At 42.2% G+C, this 24,852-nt stretch overlaps 2 protein-coding genes across 3 annotated transcripts in view; one reads left to right on the top strand and one right to left on the bottom strand.

The window, feature by feature from the left end:
* The window catches only part of GBA2 (glucosylceramidase beta 2), a 287,622-nt gene extending 269,332 nt beyond the window's left edge, over window positions 1-18,290 (bottom strand). The window contains exons 1-2 of one of the 2 annotated variants that reach the window (XM_073684438.1): window positions 18,136-18,290; window positions 16,524-16,860 (exon numbers count right to left, since the gene is read on the bottom strand). The gene's annotated coding sequence lies outside the window, so the exon portion shown is untranslated. The remainder of the gene's footprint in view (window positions 1-16,523; window positions 16,861-18,135) is intronic. The other variant, XM_073684445.1, reaches the window with a different exon arrangement.
* A 93-nt stretch (window positions 18,291-18,383) lies between these two features.
* RGP1 (RGP1 homolog, RAB6A GEF complex partner 1) overlaps window positions 18,384-24,852 on the top strand; it is a 35,024-nt gene continuing 28,555 nt past the window's right edge. The window contains exon 1 of the mRNA XM_073684460.1: window positions 18,384-19,172. The gene's annotated coding sequence lies outside the window, so the exon portion shown is untranslated. The remainder of the gene's footprint in view (window positions 19,173-24,852) is intronic.

Below are 24,852 nucleotides of genomic sequence, written 5' to 3'. Positions count from 1 at the left end.
GAGGAGACTAGAGACAGCAAAGCTGAGAGTGGAGAAGCCGACAAACGAGTCAAGGTGGCCGCGCTGGCACCAGAGGAGACTAGAGACAGCAAAGCTGTGAGTGGAGAAGCCGACAAACGAGTCAGGGTGGCCGCGCTGGCACCAGGGGAGACTAAAAACAGCAAAGCTGAGAGTGGAGAAGCCGACAAACGAGTCAGGGTGGCCGCGCTGGCACCAGAGGCCGGCTGGAGAGAGGCAGAGTGGTGACATGATCCTAAAAATAGGCTGGGTAGGGTCATCAAAAGCCCTAATCATACAGCACTTACATAATTGGAGTAAACATCTTCTGCCCTGTAACATCACTACAGCCAATAACCCTGGAAAACTGGATCCAAAAACGTACTATACGCTGGCAGATAATGATACAGTACGGAGCTGCCAGAAGCTGCGTCATGGCACAACCGCCACTCCTATATCACAGGCTCAAATAAAAAGTTATTTAATCATAATAAAACAAGGACGCCATCGCAAATTAGCTGCCAGTTGGCTTGGCTTTGGCGCAGGTACCACACGAGTGTGTCCAGGCGTCTGTCACTCTCCCTGAGCTTACAGGACACTGACACCTTCGAGTGGATATTTTTTTTTTTACTAAAATGCATGTACTGGGTTTCATTAAACGTTTTCAGCCTTTTACAGCTGGTAGACCTAACTAACCGTGGGAAAGTTGGCACAGTGGATTAACTGAGAATTGTCAGTTGTCCTGATGGATAGTTTGAGTCATGTCCACATAAAAAAAAAGTTCAGCTCATCTTTGATATGTTTTGGGGCCATAAATAAGAGGAGTTCAGAAACAGACTGCGCAGAACACCGGCCATGTAAAAGACTAAGGAGCTCCGGTGTCAGCCTCAGCACTTAGCACAACGTCATGTCTGGTACACGTTGGTTAGTCCCAAGGTTTCTACTACACTAGACTGGCAGAAAAGCACCAGAACAACAGTTATAATGGTCACCCTGCCGCCTGGCTACTCCAAGTTACTCTGGCATTGGCCACCATGAAGTCATCCTCACCAGCAATCTCCCTTCTCTGTGAGGCGACTACTGCAGAAGTCAGTCTGGGTAGATTGCGGGGCGATGACAACAGACGGACACTGACTCGGGGCGCACAGGACAGTGAATTCTCTTCATTTCTGCCCACTGGTCAGGGTTACACAGCAGAAGAGCGCTCGCCATCCAACCTCTTCATTCACGTCCTGAATATACACTTGTCTGACATTGATTGCTCCTCGTCAGTTAAAATTACATCGTTCAGCGCTTAAACGATTATCTTCTGGTGTGAACGAGCCCCAAGTCTCCCACTTACAGAGCTGACACCAGGGGCAAAGATGCGGACAGACTCCTGGGTCTCCTGACGTCTCAGCATTTCTCCCTGACCTCCATCAGGAGAATCCTGCGTTTGCCGCTCTCGCCTCTCCCCAGGTGGATCCTGTCTGCCACTGGTGAGCGCGAACGCGGACAAACTCCTGGGTCTCTTGACGTCTCCGCATTTCTTCCTGACCTCCATCAGGAGAATCCTGCGTTTGCCGCTCTCGCCTCTCCCCAGGTCCCAGGAGGATCCTGTCTGCCACTGGTGAGCACGAACTCGGACAAACTCCTGGGTCTCCTGACGTCTCCGCATTTCTCCCTGACCTCCATCAGGAGAATCCTGCGTTTGCAGCTCTCGCCTCTCCCCAGGAGGATCCTGTCTGCCACTGGTGAGCAGGAACGCGGACAGACTCCTGGGTCTCCTGACGTCTCAGCATTTCTCCCTGACCTCCATCAGGAGAATCCTGCGTTTGCTGCTCTCGCCTCTCCCAAGGTGGATCCTGTCTGCCACTGGTGAGCACGAACGCAGACTAACTCCTGGGTCTCCTGACGTCTCCGAATTTCTCCCGGACCACCATCAGGAGAATCCTGCGTTTGCCGGTCTCACCTCTTCCAACGTGGATCCTGTATGCCACTGGTGAGCACGAACGCGTACAAACTCCTGGGTCTCCTGACGTCTCAGCATTTCTCCCTGACCTCCATCAGGAGAATCCTGCGTTTGCCACTCTCGCCTCTCCCCAGGAGGATCCTGTCTGCCACTGGTGAGCAGGAACGCGGACAGACTCCTGGGTCTCCTGACGTCTCAGCATTTCTCACTGACCTCCATCAGGAGAATCCTGCGTTTGCTGCTCTCGCCTCTCCCAAGGTGGATCCTGTCTGCCACTGGTGAGCACGAACGCAGACTAACTCCTGGGTCTCCTGACGTCTCCGAATTTCTCCCGGACCACCATCAGGAGAATCCTGCGTTTGCCGGTCTCACCTCTCCCCAGGTGGATCCTGTCTGCCGCTGGTGAGCAGGAACGCGGACAGACTCCTGGGTCTCCTGACATCTCAGCATTTCTCCCTGACCTCCATCAGGAGAATCCTGCGTTTGCCGCTCTCGCCTCTTCCAATGTGGATCCTGTCTGCCATTGGTGAGCAGGAACGCGGACAAACTCCTGGGTCTCCTGGGGTCTCCGCATTTCTCCCTGACCTCCATCAGGAGAATCCTGCGTTTGCCGCTCTCGCCTCTCCCCAGATGGATCCTGTATGCCACTGGTGAGCACGAACGTGGACAAACTCCTGGGTCTTCTGACGTCTCAGCATTTCTCCCTGACCTCCATCAGGAGAATCCTGCGTTTGCCGCTCTCGCCTCTCCCCAGGTGGATCCTGTCTGCCACTGGTGAGCAGGAACGCGGACAGACTCCTGGGTCTCCTGACGTCTCAGCATTTCTCCCGAACCTCCATCAGAAGAATCCTGCGTTTGCTGCTCTCGCCTCTTCCAATGTGGATCCTGTCTGCCATTGGTGAGCAGGAACGCGGACAAACTCCTGGGGTCTCCGCATTTCTCCCTGACCTCCATCAGGAGAATCCTGCGTTTGCCGCTCTCGCCTCTCCCCAGGTGGATCCTGTATGCCACTGGTGAGGACGAACGCGGACAAACTCCTGGGTCTCCTGACATCTCAGCATTTCTCCCTGACCTCCATCAGGAGAATCCTGCGTTTGCCGCTCTCGCCTCTCCCCAGGTGGATCCTGTCTGCCATTGGTGAGCAGGAACGTGGACAAACTCCTGGGTCTCCTGGGGTCTCCGCATTTCTCCCTGACCTCCATCAGGAGAATCCTGCGTTTGCCGCTCTCGCCTCTTCCCAGGTGGATCCTGTATGCCACTGGTGAGCACGAACACGGACAAACTCCTGGGTCTCCTGACATCTCAGCATTTCTCCCGGACCTCCATCAGGAGAATCCTGCGTTTGCCAGTCTCACCTCTTCCAACATGGATCCTGTATGCCACTGGTGAGCACGAACGCGGACAAACTCCTGGGTCTCCTGACGTCTCAGCATTTCTCCCTGACCTCCATCAGAAGAATCCTGCGTTTGCCGCTCTCGCCTCTTCCAACATGGATCCTGTATGCCACTGATGAGCACGAACGCGGACAAACTCCTGGGTCTCCTGACATCTCAGCATTTCTCCCTAACCTCCATCAGGAGAATCCTGTGTTTGCCGCTCTCGCCTCTTCCAATGTGGATCCTGTCTGCCATTGGTGAGCAGGAACGCGGACAAACTCCTGGGTCTCCTGACATCTCAGCATTTCTCCCTGACCTCGATCAGGAGAATCCTGCGTTTGCAGCTCTCGCCTCTCCCAAGGTGGATCTTGTCTGCCACTGGTGAGCAGGAACGCCATCCCCACGTTTCTGGCTAAATCTCGTCACCCCAAACAGACGCACAGCATACCTATAAAACACTGGAGAGCAGAGGCCAGGGGTTCATTTCCCCGCGCTCATCACATTATCCTCCCTACTCTCTATGGAAAACATACGGCATCCAGATAGCTGATTGCTTACTGCTATAACTCTCGACCAGCCGAGTGGATCCAACCTGCTCCAATGACAGAACTTTCACATTTGGACATCCCAAAAGTAAAAAAAAAAATATATTTTTCTAAAACACTCTGTGCTGCTGCAAGATCTTGCTGTCTGTGGCCCTAAATGTGCTGCATTGTGTAAAGAAACTGGTTGTTGTAAGACCTAACTAGTCACAGACACATACAATAAAGAGTACGGAGAGGAATGAAAAAGCCCCTCCACCAGGGGGCATTAGAGGGCGCAGAAATTAAGGTAATCACACTCTGATCAGGCTCATTGCCTGGGAGGATAATTATAAGGAATGATTTACATGCTCCACTTTACAGAGTTCGTAATCATCCACAAGACAGGACGGACAGGTATGCAGGACCGCGACCCAGTCATTTACTCATACAATGTCCTAATTATCACATACGTGTGAAGTACCACTACAGAGGGCAAGAACGTTGAAGAGGTATTGGAACAAAAATACAATACTGCCCCTATGTACAAGAAAATAACTACTATAATACTGCTCCTATGTACAAGAATATAACTACTATAATACTGCTCCTATGTACAAGAATATAACTACTATAATACTGCTCCTATGTACAAGAATATAACTACTATAATACTGCTCCTATGTATAAGAATATAACTGCTATAATACTGCTCCCTATGTACAAGAATATAACTACTATAATACTGCCCCTATGTACAAGAATATAACTACTATAATACTGCCCCTATGTACAAGAATATAACTACTATAATACTGCTCCCATGTACAAGAATATAACTACTATAATACTGCCCCCTATGTACAAGAATATAACTACTATAATACTGCTCCCTATGTACAAGAATATAACTACTATAATACTGCCCCTATGTATAAGAATATAACTGCTATAATACTGCTACTATGTACAAGAATATAACTACTATAATACTGCTCCTATGTACAAGAATATAACTACTATAATACTGCCCCCTATGTACAAGAATATAACTACTATAATACTGCCCCTATATACAAGAATATAACTACTATAATACTGCCCCTATATACAAGAATATAACTACTATAATACTGCTCCTATGTACAAGAATATAACTACTATAATACTGCTCCTATGTACAAGAATATAACTACTATAATACTGCACCCTATGTACAAGAAAATAACTACTATAATACTGCTCCTATGTACAAGAATATAACTACTATAATACTGCTCCCTATGTACAGGAATATAACTACTATAACACTGCACCCTATGTACAAGAAAATAACTACTATAATACTGTCCCCTATGTACAAGAATATAACTACTATAATACTGTCCCCTATGTACAAGAATATAACTACTATAATACTGCTCCTATGTACAAGAATATAACTACTATAATACTGCTCCTATGTACAAGAATATAACTACTATAATACTGCCCCCTATGTACAAGAATATAACTACTATAATACTGCCCCTATGTACAAGAATATAAACACTATAATACTGCCCCCTATGTACAAGAATATAACTACTATAATACTGCTCCTATGTACAAGAATATAACTACTATAATACTGCCCCTATGTACAAGAATATAACTACTATAATACTGCTCCTATGTACAAGAATATAGCTACTATAATACTGCCCCCATGTACAAGAATATAACTACTATAATACTGCTCCTATGTACAAGAATATAACTACTATAATACTGCCCCTATGTACAAGAATATAACTACTATAATACTGCCCCTATGTACAAGAATATAACTACTATAATACTGCCCCCTATGTACAAGAATATAACTACTATAATACTGCCCCCTATGTACAAGAATATAACTACTATAATACTGCCCCCTATGTACAAGAATATAACTACTATAATACTGCCCCCTATGGACAAGAAAATAACTACTATAATACTGCTCCCTATGCACAAGAATATAACTACTATAATACTGCCCCTATGTACAAGAATATAACTACTATAATACTGCCCCCTATGTACAAGAATATAACTACTATAATACTGCTCCTATGTACAAGAATATAGCTACTATAATACTGCCCCCTATGTACAAGAATATAACTACTATAATACTGCCCCCTATGTACAAGAATATAACTACTATAATGCTGCCCTCTATGTACAAGAATATAACTACTATAATGCTGCTCCCTATGTACAAGAATATAACTACTATAATACTGCTCCTATGTACAAGAATATAACTAGTATAATACTGCCCCTATGTACAAGAATATAACTACTATAATACTGCTCCTATGTACAAGAATATAACTACTATAATACTGCCCCTATGTACAAGAATATAACTACTATAATACTGCCCCTATGTACAAGAATATAACTACTATAATACTGCCCCTATGTACAAGAATATAAACACTATAATACTGCCCCCTATGTACAAGAATATAACTACTATAATACTGCTCCTATGTACAAGAATATAACTACTATAATACTGCCCCTATGTACAAGAATATAACTACTATAATACTGCCCCTATGTACAAGAATATAACTACTATAATACTGCTCCTATGTACAAGAATATAGCTACTATAATACTGCCCCCTATGTACAAGAATATAACTACTATAATACTGCTCCTATGTACAAGAATATAACTACTATAATACTGCCCCTATGTACAAGAATATAACTACTATAATACTGCCCCTATGTACAAGAATATAACTACTATAATACTGCCCCTATGTACAAGAATATAACTACTATAATACTGCCCCCTATGTACAAGAATATAACTACTATAATACTGCCCCCTATGTACAAGAATATAACTACTATAATACTGCCCCCTATGCACAAGAAAATAACTACTATAATACTGCTCCCTATGTACAAGAATATAACTACTATAATACTGCCCCTATGTACAAGAATATAACTACTATAATACTGCCCCCTATGTACAAGAATATAACTACTATAATACTGCTCCTATGTACAAGAATATAGCTACTATAATACTGCCCCCTATGTACAAGAATATAACTACTATAATACTGCCCCCTATGTACAAGAATATAACTACTATAATGCTGCCCTCTATGTACAAGAATATAACTACTATAATGCTGCTCCCTATGTACAAGAATATAACTACTATAATACTGCTCCTATGTACAAGAATATAACTAGTATAATACTGCCCCTATGTACAAGAATATAACTACTCTAATACTGCTCCTATGTACAAGAATATAACTACTATAATACTGACCCCTATGTACAAGAATATAACTACTATAATACTGCTCCTATGTACAAGAATATAACTACTATAATACTGACCCCTATGTACAAGAATATAACTACTATAATACTGGCCCCTATGCACAAGAAAATAACTACTATAATACTGCTCCCTATGTACAAGAATATAACTACTATAATACTGCCCCTATGTACAAGAATATAACTACTATAATACTGCCCCCTATGTACAAGAATATAACTACTATAATACTGCCCCTATGTACAAGAATATAACTACTATAATACTGCCCCCTATGTACAAGAATATAACTACTATAATACTGACCCCTATATACAAGAATATAACTACTATAATACTGCCCCCCTATATACAAGAATATAACTACTATAATACTGCTCCTATGTACAAGAATATAACTACTATAATACTGCCCCCTATGTACAAGAATATAACTACTATAATACTGACCCCTATATACAAGAATATAACTACTGTAATACTGCCCCTATATACAAGAATATAACTACTATAATACTGCTCCTATGTACAAGAATATAACTACTATAATACTGCTCCTATATACAAGAATATAACTACTATAATACTGCCCCTATGTACAAGAAAATAACTACTATAATACTGCTCCCCATGTACAAGAAAATAACTACTATAATACTGCTCCTATGTACAAGAAAATAACTACTATAATACTGCTCCTATGTACAAGAATATATCTACTATAATACTCCTATGTACAAGAATATAACTACTATAATACTGCTCCTATGTACAAGAATATAACCACTATAATACTGCCCCTATGTACAAGAAAATAACTACTATAATACTGCTCCCCATGTACAAGAAAATAACTACTATAATACTGCTCCCCATGTACAAGAAAATAACTACTATAATACTGCTCCTATGTACAAGAATATAACTACTATAATACTCCTATGTACAAGAAAATAACTACTATAATACTCCTATGTACAAGAATATAACTACTATAATACTGCTCCTATGTACAAGAATATAACTACTATAATACTGCTCCTATGTACAAGAATATAACTACTATAATACTGCTCCTATGTACAAGAATATATCTACTATAATACTCCTATGTACAAGAAAATAACTACTATAATACTCCTATGTACAAGAATATAACTACTATAATACTGCTCCTATGTACAAGAATATAACTACTATAATACTGCTCCCCATGTACAAGAAAATAACTACTATAATACTGCTCCTATGTACAAGAATATATCTACTATAATACTGCTCCTATGTACAAGAATATATCTACTATAATACTCCTATGTACAAGAATATAACTACTATAATACTGCTCCTATGTACAAGAATATAACCACTATAATACTGCCCCTATGTACAAGAAAATAACTACTATAATACTCCTATGTACAAGAATATAACTACTATAATACTGCTCCTATGTACAAGAATATAACCACTATAATACTGCCCCTATGTACAAGAATATAACTACTATAATACTGCTCCTATGTACAAGAATATAACTACTATAATACTGCTCCTATGTACAAGAATATAACTACTATAATACTGCTCCCCATGTACAAGAAAATAACTACTATAATACTGCTCCTATGTACAAGAATATATCTACTATAATACTGCTCCTATGTACAAGAATATATCTACTATAATACTCCTATGTACAAGAATATAACTACTATAATACTGCTCCTATGTACAATATCCTATCTATCTACTTCAAATAATACTCCTATGTACAAGAATATAACTACTAAATACTGCTCCTATGTACAAGATATATCTACTATAATACTCCTATGTACAAGAATATAACCTACTATAATACTGCTCCTATAGTACAAGAATATAACTACTATAATAATGCCCCTATGTACAAGAAATAACTACTATAATACTCCTATGTACAAGAATATAACTACTATAATACTGCCCCTATGTACAAGAAAATAACTACTATAATACTGCTCCTATGTACAAGAATATAACTACTATAATACTGCTCCTATGTACAAGAATATAACCACTATAATACTGCCCCTATGTACAAGAATATAACTACTATAATACTGCCCCCCTATATACAAGAATATAACTACTATAATACTGCTCCTATGTACAAGAATATAACTACTATAATACTGACCCCTATATACAAGAATATAACTACTATAATACTGCTCCTATGTACAAGAATATAACTACTATAATACTGCCCCTATGTACAAGAATATAACTACTATAATACTGCCCCCTATGTACAAGAATATAACTACTATAATACTGACCCCTATATACAAGAATATAACTACTATAATACTGCCCCTATGTACAAGAATATAACTACTATAATACTGCTCCTATGTACAAGAATATAACTACTATAATACTGCTCCTATATACAAGAATATAACTACTATAATACTGCCCCTATGTACAAGAAAATAACTACTATAATACTGCTCCTATGTACAAGAATATATCTACTATAATACTCCTATGTACAAGAATATAACTACTATAATACTGCTCCTATGTACAAGAATATAACCACTATAATACTGCCCCTATGTACAAGAAAATAACTACTATAATACTGCTCCTATGTACAAGAATATAACTACTATAATACTGCTCCTATGTACAAGAATATAACTACTATAATACTGCTCCTATGTACAAGAATATAACTACTATAATACTGCTCCTATGTACAAGAATATAACTACTATAATACTGCCCCTATGTACAAGAAAATAACTACTATAATACTGCCCCCTATATACAAGAATATAACTACTATAATACTGCTCCTATGTACAAGAATATAACTACTGTAATACTGCCCCTATGTACAAGAAAATAACTACTATAATACTGCCCCTATGTACAAGAATATAACTACTATAATACTGCTCCTATGTACAAGAATATATCTACTATAATACTCCTATGTACAAGAATATAACTACTATAATACTGCTCCTATGTACAAGAATATAACCACTATAATACTGCCCCTATGTACAAGAAAATAACTACTATAATACTCCTATGTACAAGAATATAACTACTATAATACTGCTCCTATGTACAAGAATATAACCACTATAATACTGCCCCTATGTACAAGAAAATAACTACTATAATACTCCTATGTACAAGAATATAACTACTATAATACTGCTCCTATGTACAAGAAAATAACTACTATAATACTGCCCCTATGTACAAGAAAATAACTACTATAATACTGCCCCCTATATACAAGAATATAACTACTATAATACTGCTCCTATGTACAAGAATATAACTACTGTAATACTGCCCCTATGTACAAGAAAATAACTACTATAATACTCCTATGTACAAGAATATAACTACTATAATACTGCTCCTATGTACAAGAAAATAACTACTATAATACTGCCCCTATGTACAAGAAAATAACTACTATAATACTGCCCCCTATATACAAGAATATAACTACTATAATACTGCTCCTATGTACAAGAATATAACTACTGTAATACTGCCCCTATGTACAAGAAAATAACTACTATAATACTGCCCCTATGTACAAGAATATAACTACTATAATACTGCTCCTATGTACAAGAATATAACTACTATAATACTGCTCCTATGTACAAGAATATAACTACTATAATACTGCTCCTATGTACAAGAATATAACTACTGTAATACTGCCCCTATGTACAAGAAAATAACTACTATAATACTGCCCCTATGTACAAGAATATAACTACTATAATACTGCTCCTATGTACAAGAATATATCTACTATAATACTCCTATGTACAAGAATATAACTACTGTAATACTGCCCCTATATACAAGAATATAACTACTATAATACTGCTCCTATGTACAAGAATATAACTACTATAATACTGCTCCTATATACAAGAATATAACTACTATAATACTGCCCCTATGTACAAGAAAATAACTACTATAATACTGCTCCCCATGTACAAGAAAATAACTACTATAATACTGCTCCTATGTACAAGAAAATAACTACTATAATACTGCTCCTATGTACAAGAATATATCTACTATAATACTCCTATGTACAAGAATATAACTACTATAATACTGCTCCTATGTACAAGAATATAACCACTATAATACTGCCCCTATGTACAAGAAAATAACTACTATAATACTCCTATGTACAAGAATATAACTACTATAATACTGCTCCTATGTACAAGAATATAACCACTATAATACTGCCCCTATGTACAAGAAAATAACTACTATAATACTCCTATGTACAAGAATATAACTACTATAATACTGCTCCTATGTACAAGAATATAACTACTATAATACTGCTCCTATGTACAAGAATATAACCACTATAATACTGCCCCTATGTACAAGAAAATAACTACTATAATACTGCTCCCCATGTACAAGAAAATAACTACTATAATACTGCTCCCCATGTACAAGAAAATAACTACTATAATACTGCTCCTATGTACAAGAATATAACTACTATAATACTCCTATGTACAAGAAAATAACTACTATAATACTCCTATGTACAAGAATATAACTACTATAATACTGCTCCTATGTACAAGAATATAACTACTATAATACTGCTCCTATGTACAAGAATATAACTACTATAATACTGCTCCCCATGTACAAGAAAATAACTACTATAATACTGCTCCTATGTACAAGAATATATCTACTATAATACTCCTATGTACAAGAATATAACCACTATAATACTGCCCCTATGTACAAGAATATAACTACTATAATACTCCTATGTACAAGAATATAACTACTATAATACTGCTCCTATGTACAAGAATATAACTACTATAATACTGCTCCTATGTACAAGAATATAACTACTATAATACTGCTCCCCATGTACAAGAAAATAACTACTATAATACTGCTCCTATGTACAAGAATATATCTACTATAATACTGCTCCTATGTACAAGAATATATCTACTATAATACTCCTATGTACAAGAATATAACTACTATAATACTGCTCCTATGTACAAGAATATAACCACTATAATACTGCCCCTATGTACAAGAAAATAACTACTATAATACTCCTATGTACAAGAATATAACTACTATAATACTGCTCCTATGTACAAGAATATAACCACTATAATACTGCCCCTATGTACAAGAATATAACTACTATAATACTGCTCCTATGTACAAGAATATAACTACTATAATACTGCTCCTATGTACAAGAATATAACTACTATAATACTGCTCCCCATGTACAAGAAAATAACTACTATAATACTGCTCCTATGTACAAGAATATATCTACTATAATACTGCTCCTATGTACAAGAATATATCTACTATAATACTCCTATGTACAAGAATATAACTACTATAATACTGCTCCTATGTACAAGAATATAACCACTATAATACTGCCCCTATGTACAAGAAAATAACTACTATAATACTCCTATGTACAAGAATATAACTACTATAATACTGCTCCTATGTACAAGAATATAACCACTATAATACTGCCCCTATGTACAAGAAAATAACTACTATAATACTGCTCCTATGTACAAGAATATAACTACTATAATACTGCTCCTATGTACAAGAATATAACCACTATAATACTGCCCCTATGTACAAGAATATAACTACTATAATACTGCCCCCCTATATACAAGAATATAACTACTATAATACTGCTCCTATGTACAAGAATATAACTACTATAATACTGACCCCTATATACAAGAATATAACTACTATAATACTGCTCCTATGTACAAGAATATAACTACTATAATACTGCCCCTATGTACAAGAATATAACTACTATAATACTGCCCCCTATGTACAAGAATATAACTACTATAATACTGACCCCTATATACAAGAATATAACTACTATAATACTGCCCCTATGTACAAGAATATAACTACTATAATACTGCTCCTATGTACAAGAATATAACTACTATAATACTGCTCCTATATACAAGAATATAACTACTATAATACTGCCCCTATGTACAAGAATATAACTACTATAATACTGCCCCTATGTACAAGAAAATAACTACTATAATACTGCTCCTATGTACAAGAATATATCTACTATAATACTCCTATGTACAAGAATATAACTACTATAATACTGCTCCTATGTACAAGAATATAACCACTATAATACTGCCCCTATGTACAAGAAAATAACTACTATAATACTGCTCCTATGTACAAGAATATAACTACTATAATACTGCTCCTATGTACAAGAATATAACTACTATAATACTGCTCCTATGTACAAGAATATAACTACTATAATACTGCCCCTATGTACAAGAAAATAACTACTATAATACTGCCCCCTATATACAAGAATATAACTACTATAATACTGCTCCTATGTACAAGAATATAACTACTGTAATACTGCCCCTATGTACAAGAAAATAACTACTATAATACTGCCCCTATGTACAAGAATATAACTACTATAATACTGCTCCTATGTACAAGAATATATCTACTATAATACTCCTATGTACAAGAATATAACTACTATAATACTGCTCCTATGTACAAGAATATAACCACTATAATACTGCCCCTATGTACAAGAAAATAACTACTATAATACTCCTATGTACAAGAATATAACTACTATAATACTGCTCCTATGTACAAGAATATAACCACTATAATACTGCCCCTATGTACAAGAAAATAACTACTATAATACTGCTCCTATGTACAAGAATATAACTACTATAATACTGCTCCTATGTACAAGAATATAACTACTATAATACTGCTCCTATGTACAAGAATATAACTACTATAATACTGCTCCTATGTACAAGAATATAACTACTATAATACTGCCCCTATGTACAAGAAAATAACTACTATAATACTGCCCCCTATATACAAGAATATAACTACTATAATACTGCTCCTATGTACAAGAATATAACTACTGTAATACTGCCCCTATGTACAAGAAAATAACTACTATAATACTGCCCCTATGTACAAGAATATAACTACTATAATACTGCTCCTATGTACAAGAATATATCTACTATAATACTCCTATGTACAAGAATATAACTACTATAATACTGCTCCTATGTACAAGAATATAACCACTATAATACTGCCCCTATGTACAAGAAAATAACTACTATAATACTCCTATGTACAAGAATATAACTACTATAATACTGCTCCTATGTACAAGAATATAACCACTATAATACTGCCCCTATGTACAAGAAAATAACTACTATAATACTGCTCCTATGTACAAGAATATAACCACTATAATACTGTCCCTATGTACAAGAATATAACTACTATAATACTGCCCCCCTATATACAAGAATATAACTACTATAATACTGCTCCTATGTACAAGAATATAACTACTATAATACTGCTCCTATGTACAAGAATATAACTACTATAATACTGCCCCCTATGTACAAGAATATAACTACTATAATACTGACCCCTATATACAAGAATATAAATACTATAATACTGCCCCCTATATACAAGAAAATAACTACTATAATACTGCTCCTATGTACAAGAATATAACTACTATAATACTGCCCCCTATGTACAAGAATATAACTACTATAATACTGCCCCCTATGTACAAGAATATAACTACTATAATACTGACCCCTATGTACAAGAATATAACTACTATAATACTGCCCCCTATGTACAAGAATATGTAGGCCCCCTCCTCTTCACTCCGATCTCGATAGGCCCCCTCCTCTTCACTCCGATCTCGATAGGCCCCCTCCTCTTCACTCCGATCTCGATAGGCCCCCTCCTCTTCACTCCGATCTCGATAGGCCCCCTCCTCTTCACTCCGATCTCGATAGGCCCCCTCCTCTTCACTCCGATCTCGATAGGCCCCCTCCTCTTCACTCCGATCTCGATAGGCCCCCTCCTCTTCACTCCGATCTCGATAGGCCCCCTCCTCTTCACTCCGATCTCGATAGGCCCCCTCCTCTTCACTCCGATCTCGATAGGCCCCCTCCTCTTCACTACGATCTCGCCGGGCCCCCTCCTCTCCACTACGATCTCGCCGGGCCCCCTCCTCTCCACTACGATCTCGCCGCGCCCCCTCCTCTCCACTCTGCTCTCGCCGCGCCCCCTCCTCTCCACTCTGCTCTCGCCGCGCCCCCTCCTCTCCACTCTGCTCTCGCCGCGCCCCCTCCTCTCCACTCTGCTCTCGCCGCGCCCCCTCCTCTCCACTCTGCTCTCGCCGCGCCCCCTCCTCTCCACTCTGCTCTCGCCGCGCCCCCTCCTCTCCACTCTGCTCTCGCCGCGCCCCCTCCTCTCCACTCTGCTCTCGCCGCGCCCCCTCCTCTCCACTCTGCTCTCGCTAGGCCCCCTCCTCTCCACTCTGCTCTCGCTAGGCCCCCTCCTCTCCACTCTGCTCTCGCCGCGCCCCCTCCTCTCCACTCTGCTCTCGCCGCGCCCCCTCCTCTCCACTCTGCTCTCGCCGCGCCCCCTCCTCTCCACCCCGCATTCTACTATGAATTTCTATACCATCTTCACTTTGCATTCCCATGGGCCTTAAAGCTAGCTATGAATGTGGGATTATAATGGGCCAGAAGACCACCAATAAATCATACGTCTGATCATGTGGACACTTATAGCACCAGCAACAAGCCAGACTAAACTGGTAGAAAAGCATATATTGAAAAAGAGTAAAATGTAATATGCTAGGCGGGCTGTAATCAGACAATTATGACATACACGTCTAGTTTCAGGGTGGCGACAGTGGAAATATTTCACCGTCTCTGGCTACTTCTTTAGCAGACACAAGCCTGACCTCAGCTGATGACAAAGATCGTTTGCATATAATTTTATGACGATGGTCAGACAGAATCAGTGGCTACCAGCAACTGGTTTATGGCAGCACTGTATGATATTTTGTTCTCTCTTCTCGGCTCTGTAGATCTTTTGTCTCTGACCCAGTCCTGCTGACTCTTCTCTAGGTCCCATACTCACTACTCCATACACTCTCCTTTCTTGTCCTGCTTTCTCCTCGTTAACGCCTGATCCATTTGCCCTCTTCTGGGCAGTCCTGGTTTTGCTGCCTTTCCTGCGCGGCTCCTAACATTGTGCTCGCTCCCCTTCCTGTCCTTACTCTGCTGCCTCCTCTGACACTAGTGCCATAACCTCAGGTTACATAATACCGGTACCTCTGCTTACTTTTTGGCACATAAGATGGACGCTGTCTTTGGCACATGTGAAGTTTCCAGAGGTCTTCAGCGTTGTCTCAAGTGTTGGGGGAGTAATATGTTGGAGAAATACATGAGGAAGCCGACATGTGTCATCATTCACGGACGCTGGAGTCTCCTTCACAGGTGGTAGACGCCTGTAGACGGCAGCGCAGTCTGGTGGGTCCGCCAGTGATGTGTAGTGCTATCAGCTCATACGCTTCGCTCATTCTCCGCAGGTCTCTCCCACGAGGTCACCACTGTCTCTCACTCGCCTCTTCTTCTGACCAAGTCTAAAATCCACCCATTGCGTTATCATAGGAAGAGTCCTGTAGAGTCACACACAAAGTCGTGAGCGTCCTCCTGAGCGTCCTCACCAAGAAGTCACCTCCGTGCTCTGTAAGCAGCAGCACTTTGCCCAGCACTGCTGGCTGTCCTGTCTCTTAACCCTTACCTCAGGGCTCTCCGGTCCGTCCCGTCTCTCTTTTACCTCAGGGCTCTCCGGTCCGTCCCGTCTCTCTTTTACCTCAGGGCTCTCCGGTCCGTCCCGTCTCTCTTTTACCTCAGGGCTCTCCGGTCCGTCCCGTCTCTCTTTTACCTCAGGGCTCTCCGGTCCGTCCCGTCTCTCTTTTACCTCAGGGCTCTCCGGTCCGTCCCGCCTCTTTTACCTCAGGGCTCTCCGGTCCGTCCCGTCTCTCTTTTACCTCAGGGCTCTCCGGTCCGTCCCGTCTCTCTTTTACCTCAGGGCTCTCCGGTCCGTCCCGCCTCTCTTTTACCTCAGGGCTCTCCGGTCCGTCCCGTCTCTCTTTTACCTCAGGGCTCTCCGGTCCGTCCCGCCTCTCTTTTACCTCAGGGCTCTCCGGTCCGTCCCGTCTCTCTTTTACCTCAGGGCTCTCCGGTCCGTCCCGTCTCTCTTTTACCTCAGGGCTCTCCGGTCCGTCCCGTCTCTCTTTTACCTCAGGGCTCTCCGGTCCGTCCCGTCTCTCTTTTACCTCAGGGCTCTCCGGTCCGTCCCGTCTCTCTTTTACCTCAGGGCTCTCCGGTCCGTCCCGTCTCTCTTTTACCTCAGGGCTCTCCGGTCCGTCCCGTCTCTCTTTTACCTCAGGGCTCTCCGGTCCGTCCCGTCTCTCTTTTACCTCAGGGCTCTCCGGTCCGTCCCGTCTCTCTTTTACCTCAGGGCTCTCCGGTCCGTCCCGTCTCTCTTTTACCTCAGGGCTCTCCGGTCCGTCCCGTCTCTCTTTTACCTCAGGGCTCTCCGGTCCGTCCCGTCTCTCTTTTACCTCAGGGCTCTCCGGTCCGTCCCGTCTCTCTTTTACCTCAGGGCTCTCCGGTCCGTCCCGTCTCTCTTTTACCTCAGGGCTCTCCGGTCCGTCCCGTCTCTCTTTTACCTCAGGGCTCTCCGGTCCGTCCCGTCTCTTTTACCTCAGGGCTCTCCGGTCCGTCCCATCTCTTTTACCTCAGGGCTCTCCGGTCCGTCCCGTCTCTTTTACCTCAGGGCTCTCCGGTCCGTCCCGTCTCTTTTACCTCAGCGGTCTCTGGTCCGTCTCTCTCCTTGGGGAGGTGGTGTTAAGTCAGTCTCAGCTGTCTCTCCTCAGCGTCCTTACCTCTCATATTCATGTCTCTAAAGTCTTCTCGGTTATATCCATTTTCCTGTCTCAGTCACCGGTGATATAAGACACCAACGCTGAACTGTTAACTAGAGCTCCGTGAACACAAAAAAAATTTGTCTCCGCAGCCGGCACCATCTTGTTGGTGATGCTCTATTTATTGCATTGGAAGAATCTCCAGAAAGATGGCGGACAACACAGAATGCAGGACACAACACAAGACTGCGCAGGCGCAGAAGCTCGTCAACACTAGAGGAACAGGAAGAGAGAGACTACAAGAGGGCGTGGTCTGTGAGAGGCTTATGAGTGGAGCGTACCATCATCTCCGGGGACAGGAGAGCGTACCATCATCTCCGGGGACAGGGGAACGTACCATCAACTCCGGGGACAGGGGAACGTACCATCAACTCCGGGGACAGGGGAGCGTACCATCAATTCCGGGGACAGGAGAGCGTACCATCAACTCCGGGGACAGGGGAACGTACCATCAACTCCGGGGACAGGGGAGCGTACCATCAACTCCGGGGACAGGAGAGCGTACCATCAACTCCGGGGACAGGGGAGCGTACCATCAACTCCGGGGACAGGGGAGCGTACCATCAACTCCGGGGACAGGGGAGCGTACCATCATCTCCGGGGACAGGGGAACGTATCATCTCCGGGGACAGGAGAGCGTACCATCATCTCCGGGGACAGGGGAACGTATCATCTCCGGGGACAGGAGAGCGTACCATCAACTCCGGGGACAGGAGAGCGTACCATCAACTCCGGGGACAGGAGAGCGTACCATCATCTCCGGGGACAGGAGAGCGTACCATCATCTCCGGGGACAGGGGAGCGTACCATCAACTCCGGGGACAGGGGAGCGTACCATCATCTCCGGGGACAGGGGAGCGTACCATCATCTCCGGGGACAGGAGAGCGTACCATCATCTCCGGGGACAGGGGAACGTATCATCTCCGGGGACAGGAGAGCGTACCGCGGCCTCAACCTCAACCTAAACAGCAGCGGAGTGATGTCCTGCGTATAATATGTATGTAATGTCCGGGCTGTAATATATGTGTAACTTACCTTATGTGTATAATGCCCCTTACACCCCCATTATATCCCCTATATAGTGCCCATTATATCCCCCTGTATAATGCCCCTTACACCCCCATTATATCCCCTATATAATGCCCCTTACACCCCCATTATATCCCCTATATAGTGCCCATTATATCCCCCTGTATAATGCCCCTTACACCCCCATTATATCCCCTATATAATGCCCCTTACACCCCCATTATATCCCCTATATAGTGCCCATTATATCCCCCTGTATAATGCCCCTTACACCCCCATTATATCCCCTATATAATGCCCCTTACACCCCCATTATATCCCCTATATAGTGCCCATTATATCCCCCTGTATAATGCCCCTTACACCCCCATTATATCCCCTATATAATGCCCCTTACACCCCCATTATATCCCCTATATAATGCCCCTTACACCCCCATTATATCCCCCTATATAATGCCCCTTACACCCCCATTATATCCCCTATATAATGCCCCTTACACCCCCATTATATCCCCCTATATAATGCCCCTTACATCTCCCCATTATATCCCCCTATATAGTGCCCCTTACACCCCCATTATATCCCCTATATAATGCCCCTTACACCCCCATTATATCCCCTATATAGTGCCCCTTACACCCCCATTATATCCCCTATATAGTGCCCCTTACACCCCCATTATATCCCCTATATAATGCCCCTTAGATCCCCCCATTATATCCCCCTATATAATGCCCCTTAGATCCCCCCATTATATCCCCCTATATAATGCCCCTTAGATCCCCCCATTATATCCCCCTATATAATGCCCCTTAGATCCCCCCATTATATCCCCCTATATAATGCCCCCTACACCCCCATTATATCCCCCTATATAGTGCCCCTTACACCCCCATTCTATCCCCTATATAGTGCCCCTTACACCCCCATTATATCCCCTATATAGTGCCCCTTACACCCCCATTATATCCCCCTATATAGTGCCCCTTACACCCCCATTATATCCCCTAAATAATGCCCCTTACACCCCCATTATATCCCCTATATAGTGCCCCTTATATCCCCCATTATATCCTCTATATAATGCCCCTTACACCCCCATTATATCCCCTATATAATGCCCCTTACACCCCCATTATATCCCCTATATAGTGCCCATTATATCCCCCTGTATAATGCCCCTTACACCCCCATTATATTCCGCTATATAGTGCCCCTTACACCCCCATTATATCCCCTATATAGTGCCCCTTACACCCCCATTATATCCCCCTATATAATGCCCCTTACACCCCCATTATATCCCCCTATATAATGCCCCTTACACCCCCATTATATTTCCCTATATAATGCCCCTTACACCCCCATTATATCCCCCTATATAGTGCCCCTATATAGTGCCCCTTACACCCCCATTGTATCCCCCTATATAGTGCCCCTTACACCCCCAATATAGCCCCCTATATAATGCCCCTTACACCCCCATTATATCCCCCTATATAATGCCCCTTACACCCCCATTATATCCCCCTATATAATGCCCCTTACACCCCCATTATATCCCCTATATAATGCCCCTTACACCCCCATTATATCCCCTATATAGTGCCCCTTACACCCCCATTATATCCCCCTATATAATGCCCCTTACACCCCCATTATATCCCCCTATATAATGCCCCTTACACCCCCATTATATCCCCCTATATAATGCCCCTTACACCCCCATTATATCCCCCTATATAATGCCCCTTACACTCCCATTATATCCCCCTATATAATGCCCCTTACACCCCCATTATATCCCCCTATATAATGCCCCTTACACGCCCATTATATCCCCCTATATAGTGCCCCTTACACCCCCATTATATCCCCCTATATAGTGCCCCTTACACCCCCATTATATCCCCCTATATAATGCCCCTTATATCCCCCTATATAATGCCCCTTACACCCCCATTATATCCCCCTATATAATGCCCCTTACACCCCCATTATATCCCCTTGTATAATGCCCCTTACATCCCCATTATATCCCCTTGTATAATGCCCCTTACATCCCCATTATATCCCCCTGTATAATGCCCCTTACATCCCCCCCATTATATCCCCCTATATAATGCCCCTTACATCCCCATTATATCCCCCTATATAATGCCCCTTACATCCCCATTATATCCCCCTATATAATGCCCCCTACACCCCCATTATATCCCCCTATATAATGCCCCTTACATTCCCCATTATATCCCCCTATATAATGCACCTTACACCCCCATTATATCCCCCTATATAGTGCACCTTACACCCCCATTATATCCCCCTATATAGTGCCCCTTACACCCCCATTATATCCCCCTATATAATGCCCCTTACACCCCCATTATATCCCCCTATATAATGCCCCTTACACCCCCATTATATCCCCCTATATAATGCCTTTTACATCCCCCCATTATATCCCCCTATATAATGCCCCTTACACCCCCATTATATCCCCCTATATAATGCCCCTTACACCCCCATTATATCCCCCTATGTAATGCCCCTTACACTCCCATTATATCCCCCTGTATAATGCCCCTTACACCCCCCCATTATATCCCCCTATATAATGCCCCTTACATCCCCATTATATCCCCCTATATAATGCCCCTTACACCCCCATTATATCCCCCTAGATAGTGCCCCTTACACCCCCATTATATCCCCCTAGATAGTGCCCTTTACACCCCCATTATATCCCCCTAGATAATGCCCCTTACACCCCCATTATATCCCCTATATAGTGCCCCTTAGATCCCCCCATTATATCCCCCTATATAATGCCCCTTACATCCCCTATATAATGCACCTTACATTCCCCATTATATCCCCCTATATAATGCCCCTTACACCCCCATTATATCCCACTATATAATACCCTTTAGATCCCCCCATTATATCCCCCTATATAATGCCCCTTAGATCCCCCCATTATATCCCCCTATATAATGCCCCTTAGATCCCCCCATTATATCCCCCTATATAATGCCCCTTAGATCCCCCATTATATCCCCCTATATAATGCCCCTTAGATCCCCCCATTATATCCCCCTATATAATGCCCCTTACACTCCCATTATATCCCCCTATATAATACCCCTTACATCCCCTATATAATGCACCTTACATTCCCCATTATATCCCCCTATATAATGCCCCTTACACCCCCATTATATCCCCCTATATAATACCCTTTAGATCCCCCCATTATATCCCCCTATATAATGCCCCTTAGATCCCCCCATTATATCTCCCTATATAATGCCCCTTAGATCCCCCCATTATATCCCCCTATATAATGCCCCTTACATCCCCCCCATTATATCCCCCTATATAATGCCCCTTACATCCCCCCCATTATATCCCCCTATATAATGCCCCTTACACCCCCATTATATCCCCCTATATAATGCCCCTTACATCCCCATTATATCCCCCTATATAATGCCCCTTACATCCCCATTATATCCCCCTATATAATGCCCCTTACATCCCCATTATATCCCCCTATATAATGCCCCTTACATCCCCCTATATAATGCCCCTTACATCCCCCATTATATCCCCCTATATAATGCCCCTTACATCCCCCCATTATATCCCCCTATATAGTGCCCCTTACACCCCCCATTATATCCCCCTATATAGTGCCCCTTACATCCCCATTATATCCCCCTATATAATGCCCCTTACATCCCCATTATATCCCTATGTATAATGCCCCTTACATCCCCATTATATCCCCCTATATAGTGCCCCTTACATCCCCCCCTATATAATGCCCCTTATATCCCCCATTATATCCCCCTATATAATGCCCCTTACATTCCCCATTATATCCCCCTATATAGTGCCCCTTACATTCCCCATTATATCCCCCTATATAATGCCCCTTACATCCCCCCATTATATCCCCCTATATAGTGCCCCTTACATCTCCCCATTATATCCCCCTATATAATGCCCCTTACATCTCCCCATTATATCCCCCTATATAATGCCCCTTACATCTCCCCATTATATCCCCCTATATAGTGCCCCTTACATCTCCCCATTATATCCCCCTATATAATGCCCCTAACATCCCCATTATATCCCCCTATATAATGCCCCTTACATCCCCCTATATAATGCCCCTTACATCCCCCCATTATATCCCCCTATATAATGCCCATTATATCCCCCTATATAGTGCCCCTTACATCCCCCCATTATATCCCCCTATATAGTGCCCCTTACATCTCCCCATTATATCCCCCTATATAGTGCCCCTTACATCTCCCCATTATATCCCCCTATATAGTGCCCCTTACATCCCCCATTATATCCCCCTATATAGTGCCCCTTACATCTTCCCATTATATCCCCCTATATAGTGCCCCTTACATCCCCCATTATATCCCCCTATATAGTGCCCCTTACATCTCCCCATTATATCCCCCTATATAATGCCCCTTACATCTCCCCATTATATCCCCCTATATAGTGCCCCTTACATCTCCCCATTATATCCCCCTATATAGTGCCCCTTACATCCCCCATTATATCCCCCTATATAGTGCCCCTTACATCCCCCATTATATCCCCCTATATAGTGCCCCTTACATCTCCCCATTATATCCCCCTATATAATGCCCCTTACATCTCCCAATTATATCCCCCTATATAGTGCCCCTTACATTCCCCATTATATCCCCCTATATAATGCCCCTTACATCCCCCCATTATATCCCCCTATATAATGCCCCTTACATCCCCCCATTATATCCCCCTATATAATGCCCCTTACATCCCCCCATTATATCCCCCTAAATAATGCCCCTTACATCCCCCCATTATATCCCCCTATATAGTGCCCCTTACATCTCCCCATTATATCCCCCTATATAGTGCCCCTTACATCTCCCCATTATATCCCCCTATATAGTGCCCCTTACATCTCCCCATTATATCCCCCTATATAGTGCCCCTTACATCCCCCATTATATCCCCCTATATAGTGCCCCTTACATCTCCCCATTATAGCCCCTATATAGTGCCCCTTACATCTCCCCATTATATCCCCCTATATAATGCCCCTTACATCTCCCAATTATATCCCCCTATATAGTGCCCCTTACATTCCCCATTATATCCCCCTATATAATGCCCCTTACATCCCCCCATTATATCCCCCTATATAATGCCCCTTACATCCCCCCATTATATCCCCCTATATAATGCCCCTTACATCCCCCCATTATATCCCCCTATATAGTGCCCCTTACATCCCCCCATTATATCCCCCTATATAGTGCCCCTTACATCCCCCCATTATATCCCCCTATATAGTGCCCCTTACATCTCCCCATTATATCCCCCTCTATAGTGCCCCTTACATCTCCCCATTATATCCCCCTCTATAGTGCCCCTTACATCCCCCCATTATGTGCCCCTTACATCTCCCCATTATATCCCCCTCTATAGTGCCCCTTACATCTCCCCATTATATCCCCCTATATAGTGCCCCTTACATCTCCCCATTATATCCCCCTATATAGTGCCCCTTACATCTCCCCATTATATCCCCCTATATAATGCCCCTTACATCCCCCATT

Source organism: Phyllobates terribilis, unplaced genomic scaffold (assembly GCF_046119375.1).
Source record: "Phyllobates terribilis strain yellow unplaced genomic scaffold, ASM4611937v1 Scaffold_1__5_contigs__length_1240528914, whole genome shotgun sequence".
Taxonomy (NCBI): Eukaryota; Metazoa; Chordata; class Amphibia; order Anura; family Dendrobatidae; genus Phyllobates; species Phyllobates terribilis.
Note: the sequence above shows the minus strand (reverse complement) of the source record. Positions and strands in the feature narration are given on the sequence as shown.